Below are 7,242 nucleotides of genomic sequence, written 5' to 3' on the forward strand. Positions count from 1 at the left end.
ACGGACTGAAACAAGCGGCGCGTATTTGGAACGAACGTATAAATGAAGTTCTCGAAGAGAACGGGTTTCAGAGAGGGCAGGCTGACCAATGTCTCAAAGCGAAAAAGGTTAACGATAAATGGTTTTACGTGTTCATATACGTAGATGACTTAATCGTTGCTGGGGACTCGAATTTTATAGACAGCGTATTTAATTTGCTGAAAAAGGAATTTCAAATTAGCGACCTCGGAGAACTAAAGCTATACCTTGGAATCGAAATTGAACGCGACACGGATGGCATTTTTCACGTTCATCAGTCTAACTATATAACGAAAATTCTAAAACTTTTTGGCATGGAAGAAGCGAAGGCCGCGAAAACGCCTCTCGACATTAGCTATATGAGTGCCAAATCAACCAAAGCTGGCGTTGAAATGGAAAACAAAGATTTTTTATCACCAGGCAATTGGTTGCTTCCTATATGTAGCCACACGCACCCGACCAGATATAGCTGTTAGCGTACCAATTTTGAGTAGGAGTATCTCAACTCCCAGCCCACGGGACTGGACAGCAGTCAAGCGAGTAAAGCGGTATTTAAGAGGCACCTTACCTGGATACGCTGACGCAGATTGGGGTGGTGACCTTACTTGATCGGAAGTCAAATACAGGATACGTTTTTCAATGGCTCGGAGGAACGATTAGTTGGGCTAGTCGTAAGCAACCAAATGTGGCACTTTCTTCAACGGAAGCCGAGTACTTGGCACTCGCGGAAACATGCAAGGAAGCACTCTGGCTTGAAACACTTGAAAGATTTTAAACAAGGAAATATCTCCACGAAAATTTTTGAAGATAATCAGAGCTGTCTAAGAATGGTCAAAAATGAAAGCATGACGCGGAGAACGAAGCGCATTGCTATAAGGCATCATTTCGTGAAAGACTCGCGAAATATATTCGATTTTAATTATTGTCCAACCGAAACAATGATCGCGGATTTATTGACCAAACCGCTTCAAAGAGTGAAAACTAAAGAGTTATCATCACTGATTGGACTGAACTAATAAATGAAGAAATGTATAACTTCGAAAGAGGAGTAGAGATGGACTAAATTTGAACCATTTTTTCCAAGATGGCCGCCAAGATGGCCGCCAAAACAACCCCAAAATGTTTTACAAAAACCAGTTTTTGACCTTGGAAAAATTTAACAAAATATTTTTGTTTTCAATCTCAAATTTCACCTTGAAGATGACCTTTGACCTCGATGCTTGACCTCTGTCCACAACCCCTAAGCCTCGTTCTATCACCCCAACAAGTTTGGACACGATCGGACAAGCTCGGACCGAGATATCGGCGGTAATATGTGACCCCACCAACTACTTCAACTTATTTACTTTTGGTGTCATTTTTTTCGTTTTTTCGTTTTTTAGCCGTTTAAAATGCTAATTAGTTAATTGCGAGATGGGGAAACGAATTCGCGACCTTCGCTTTATAACCTTGACAAGTTTTGGCCCCACCCAAAATACTTTAAAATTTATATTAATATAAATAAGTTTTTTTCATTTTTTTCGCAAATATTTTAATAGTTTTATTATTTTAAAACAATGCTAGTTTTAGTAAAAGTAATCAAAAACACAATTAGTTATTATATTATTTAATAACTATTATATTTTAAACAATATATTTTTTTAAACATTTAACAACACAAGAAACACTACATATAAAACTAAAATATAATCTAACAAATTAAATTAATAAATAATAAAGAATTAAAAAAGGTTGTATAAATAATTTGAATGCTAAAAAATATAAAAAACACAATGTTAAAAATATTTTAAATATATAATTAAAAATAATTATAATTACATCAATTCGTAGAAGGTATTTTTCCTCTTCGGTACAAAACGACATGTCGGGTTGGAAATTAATAAAAAACAATTATATTTACTTTTAAACGCCCTAGTACAAAATGTACTTATAAAATTTCAGTTAAAATCAAACACTATAGTTTAAACACGATATTAGTATAGAAAAAAGTATATATAAGATATGAAAAAAAATCAAAAAATAAGAATAATAAATGACCAATGGGTAGTTTGAAATGAGCAATAGCTTGTATGCCAGAGGAACTTCGTTTATATCAGTTTTAAATAATAAGTTTTCAAGAATTTTTTTTAAATAATAATAATAATAAAAGAAAATATAAAAAATCTAATACTAATAAAAACAAAAAGATACTCAGCCCCTCTCTGGGCGGCTACCCAGGCTGAACAAAAGAAGGAAGTCAAATACGAGGGCCTCGAGAGCCGATACAAGTTTAAGGCCGTCGCCATCGAAACCCTCGGCTCCTTCGGTGGGGACGGTTTGGCGTTCATACATGCCGTCGGGCGTCGAATTCGTGAGGTTACCGGCGAGCCGCGATCGGTGGAATTTCTCACGCAAAGAATTGCTATTGCGGTTCAAAGAGGGAACGCAGCATCAGTTCTTAACTCGTTCCCCCCGGGTGCTTCGCTTGCCGATTACCTGGCAACCTTGTGCTAATTTCTTTTATTTCTATGTAACTTTGTTTAAGTGCTTATAGTGAATAAAAACTTTTATTGTTTAATTTGAGTAAAAAAAAAGATATTTATATCAATCAATTAATTTAACCAAAAATTAGATGCATGTCAAAAAGATAAGAATAATACAATTTCTTGAAAATGTATTGTATAAAAAAGATGAAAACAAAGGATGTTTAATATAGAAAAAAAGGTCTTTGCACCAATCCAAATATTAAATTAATAAAGCTAGTTAAAAAAGAAAAAGTAGATAATGAAGTATTAAAAAGAACCTCCACCGCCTGAATTAAATTAATAAAGCTAGTTATTTTTGAAAACATATTTAAAAAACACTTACACTTTTTAAAAAGAAAACATTTTAAATAAAAAATATAAAACATTTTTTTAAATTGTTTAACCTTTACAAAATAAACAATTAAAAAATAAAAAAACACAAATAAAGTTTTTAAATAAAAAATGTCTAAGCACTAATTCACAAAATTAAAACTTTATGAGATTTGAGTCCTATTTAAAAAAAATAAATTTAATTTTTTTAAAAATAAATAAATAAAAAAATATTGTAAATACCTTGAGTCGTAGTTGTAAAATTCGCCGACGATCGTTTAAATTGGGATTTGGAGGAGATAATTTGCAACTAAATAAAAATATTTATCTTAATTATTGTAATTATTTTTTAAAATTAGTATTCCTTACTCTAAAGTTGTAACTATTTTAACTTCCTGTCGATCCAAATCATTAATAAAAAAGATAACTATCATTCCTAATTCTAAACGGATAGTATATCTTGTTAGGCGAAAGTCATTAGTTTTTTTTTCGAAAGAAAGTTGCTGTATTGCATCATCAAACTTCGAAGGAAACGAGCTGAAACGTTGGGAATCCTACAAGAAAATAAGAAATGAAATAACCGATAAACCGAAATCGACAGGTTGGTCCTCAGAGGGAATCGAATTATCTTACCAGAAACGCTCGAAAGCAAGGCACTTGCTATTGCCCGAGAAGGACACCCTGGAATAGTTAGAACCAAACAAACATTAAGGGATAAGCTTTGGTTCCCAAATATCAACGAACGAGTGAAGAAACTAATTGATACTTGTATAACTTGCCAATCTAACACGCCAAATCAACAATATCAACCAATTCAAATGACTCCCGGATGGCATTCGATCGCAATGGATTACTTTGGATCGACACCTTCGGGTGAATACATCCTTATAATGGCGGACGAGTACAGTAGGTACCCGATAAACATCTTCTCCCTGTTCGGAATACCAACAATAAATAAAAACCGACAACGATGCGCCATTCAACGCCGCCCTCGCCATCTGGTGGTACCAGTTCTAACTTGAAGTTTATGAACGGTTAAATGTGTTTTTAAAAATAATTACAAAGTCCTTTGAATCATCCGTTTAGTTAGCCGTTATTTTGAAAGATACAAAAAATATATTTAATTTGTCTAAAACATAGATGGCCCAAAAAAATTTCTACTTCGCTAAGGCGGCGCACAGTGGGACGAAACGATAAAAAAGTAGGCGCCGCGAATATCTCCAAACCTGTTTTAGGTAGAAAATTGAAATTTTTAGGTCGCATACAGTGAGTAGGGGCGTAGCCTCCGTCACAGCCGTCTCGAGATCTGCTTCGCGCTCATAGCGGCCCAGGCAAAGATTTCCTCTCCTATGTATTTCCGCGAATACCTTCTTTTAACACTAGGAGCGCTGTCTGAGCACCCCCTTAAATGTAAAAAATTTGCGGGATATTTAATAGTTTTCTATGGCGGTAAATTCAACTAGTTAATCCTTTTTGCATTGTTTTTCAAAAACTTCTGGAAAGTTTGGGATATACATCTTATGATTTGATCTTTATCTAATAAGTTTTCATTTAAAACATTTATTTAATTAAAGTAATATGCTTATATTGAGTTTTATTAGTTCATTGCTAAGCCTAACCAAAGTTTCTTTTGTTTTTCAAAATTTTCAAACCAGTATTCGCATTTTTTTTATCAGAATTTTAAATAAATAACCACAATATTATTCATATTATTTAATAAATACCTTTATTATTCTTTAAATTAAGTTCACATTTCTCAAACTTAAGTTTTAAAATATTGCCTATTTTTAATTTGCAAAAATGCCCACCACAAAAATTTGTTGCGTTCCATTCTGTGAATCTAAGAAGAATATCAATGTATAATTTCATCAGTTTCCTGTTGATGAACGTTTATGCAAATTATGGACTAAGAACATATCTAGAAAAGATTTTGGGGTCAATGAAGCTTACGCATCACGCAAGATTTGTTTGTAGTGGGACATTTTAAGGAAAGTGATTACTATCAAGGTCTAAAGATCCGCAAATTAAAGAAAATATTGACAAAGGAAACATATGAATCTATAATATCTATTAGAATAACTTCATTGTTTACAATATCTTGCGTGTCATACCTCCTTAAATCTGGTTTCCAGTTTGTCTTGACAAGAAATTTAACGAGCGATGCTATTGAAATGTTTTTCAGCATTCTCAGGAAAATGGCTGATGCAAGAGAAACTATATTCAGTTTGGAATCCTACCTTAAGAGAGGCACTATATCATTAACAAAACCTAAAACATCTATCGTTCCCCAAGACAGCTTCACAGATCTATCAGCCATGATTGATACTAGACTCGATGGATTTTCAACTATTTTTAACGGCAATGAAGTTACGTTACCATCTGAAGTTATGAGTACCCAGATACACAGAGATGCACCTTACGGCTAGCAAGTATCGCATACTTGGCTGGTTATGTAGTACAAATCCTAGAGGAAAAGCATTTTTGCGAATAGTGCCTTGAAAATGTATCACAGCCTAATTCTGACTCACCATTAGTTGGATTGATAAAATTGTCCGACAGAGGAAACCTTAGGTATCCGCAGCAAAGCTTTATCATGTTAATGGCTATAGTAACAACATTCATAGAGAGAGCTGTACCCTATCTCCGGGATTCACCTGCCATTTTAAAAAACATTGAAATCCACTTGTGGCCAAAAATTGCTCTATGCCCTTACATCCAATGTGATTTGAATAATAATCACCGAATGAAATTGCTGATTTAATTTGTTGAAAGGTTGTACTTCCAATTATCACAAATATTACCAAAACTCTGTCCGAAAAATTTGAGAAAGTGAATGAACTTGTGCATAAGCCTCTTTCTTGAAAAGTACTCAAGTTGTAAATTCTAGTTTTCTAAATTTTTAGTTGTGTATCATTCAGTGGGAAATTCACATTGGTTTATTATATTTATCAGATTTAAATACCTTCCAAGTTTCCATCACTATTTTCATTCATAGTGATCTTCCAAGTGTCAGTTAGTTAATTAAAATTCATTTATTTCACTACTTTAATGTTCCCAGGACTGACTTCTCAGCTACTCCGGTTATTGCAGCCAGATTAAAGCTACAAAAGGTTCTCTTCAAAGAACCAAATACCCCTTGTAACCAAGGTAGTACAATTCTGGTTCAAGGCAGCCAAACTACTTTAAGTACTTCAAATGAAGTAAATAAATCTGCCCGGCTTAAGATATCTTTTGGAGCTTTACAAGATCACGTTCAACGTGAATATGAGCTTTCCAAAAGTAATGAAAAACTCTGCAATAATACTCAAATCTCAACTATTGAAAAACTAACTGTGATAAATACTACTTTTTAAATTGAATAAATTGTTTTACCTCATTGATTTATATTTCTAATTTATTAATGAATTTCCTTAACATTTACTATGTACATAATTTTACCCATTTTTCAGTGTTTACTAAAATTGTAGTATGGCTAATATTGTATGCGAACAAAACCTCAAATTTGAAAAGTGCGATTAAGAGCGCCATCTATCGGGAGAAACTGGAAACTTCAACAGGGGGGGAGAAACTCGTAGTCCGGTACTCTAGGTAGAGCGTACACGGGCCTTGATTAATAACGGAGGCTACGAGCAGCCGCATTCTTTTTTATATAAATAAAATAACAGATGCGAAGCTAGAGTTTAATTTCAAATCACAGATTACTTAGAAATAAATACTTGCCTTAAGAAAATTAATATGACGAAATAGGGCCGTGAAGTAGACTAAAGTTGCAGATACGATTTTGTTTTCCTACCTCACGTAACCTCAGAGTCAGACGCCCACTAGATTGATTCATTAATTCAATGATGTCTAAGGATCAGCTTAATTTTAAACAAAAGTATTTGGGTGCGTCCAAAAATTTATTTCATGTTTTCTGTATTTCAAATTAAATAAATATTACCTATTAAATCCTCAATCATTTAGAAACGGCACATTTTTGTGAAAATTCAAAATAAATGTTTCGCATTAATTTTCGACGTGGCCGTTATACGCCGAATTATCGATATCGAAGCAGTGTTACCTGATCTTCAAGGTAGTTTACTGTCTGTACGGGAACTTACCAAGAAAGGACTTGAAGTTAATTTCGTAAATGAAAATTGCACGATAAGTGACCCAAATGGAGACATTGTGGCAGAAGCAACCCTCGAATGGGATCTGTACAAGCTGGATCAACCAAATAACGCTCTCGTGGTTCACAATGCGGAATCAGGCTCAAAAGAATGCGTACACGTTTGGCACCGTCGAATGGGACACAGGGATCCCAGTGCGATTGAATTTCTAGTTCAGAAGGAACTTGGAGACGGGATAAAATTGGCCAAATGTCAGAAAACGCAGATTTGCGAAACATGTA

General features: G+C 34.0%; 2 long non-coding RNA genes across 2 annotated transcripts; both read right to left on the reverse strand.

The window, feature by feature from the left end:
* Nucleotides 1-3,093: 3,093 nt before the first annotated feature.
* On the reverse strand, nt 3,094-3,778 carry LOC149951536 (uncharacterized). The gene is made up of 3 exons (XR_016480020.1): nt 3,486-3,778; nt 3,222-3,406; nt 3,094-3,162 (listed from the first exon to the last, which is right to left on the reverse strand). It is a non-coding gene; the product is annotated as an uncharacterized LOC149951536 (long non-coding RNA).
* A 1,348-nt stretch (nt 3,779-5,126) lies between these two features.
* On the reverse strand, nt 5,127-5,903 carry LOC149951537 (uncharacterized). The gene is made up of 3 exons (XR_016480021.1): nt 5,815-5,903; nt 5,381-5,506; nt 5,127-5,316 (listed from the first exon to the last, which is right to left on the reverse strand). It is a non-coding gene; the product is annotated as an uncharacterized LOC149951537 (long non-coding RNA).
* Nucleotides 5,904-7,242: the final 1,339 nt, after the last annotated feature.

Source organism: Leiobunum rupestre, chromosome 3 (assembly GCF_980474605.1).
Source record: "Leiobunum rupestre chromosome 3, qqLeiRupe1.1.hap1, whole genome shotgun sequence".
Classification (NCBI taxonomy): domain Eukaryota; kingdom Metazoa; phylum Arthropoda; class Arachnida; order Opiliones; family Sclerosomatidae; genus Leiobunum; species Leiobunum rupestre.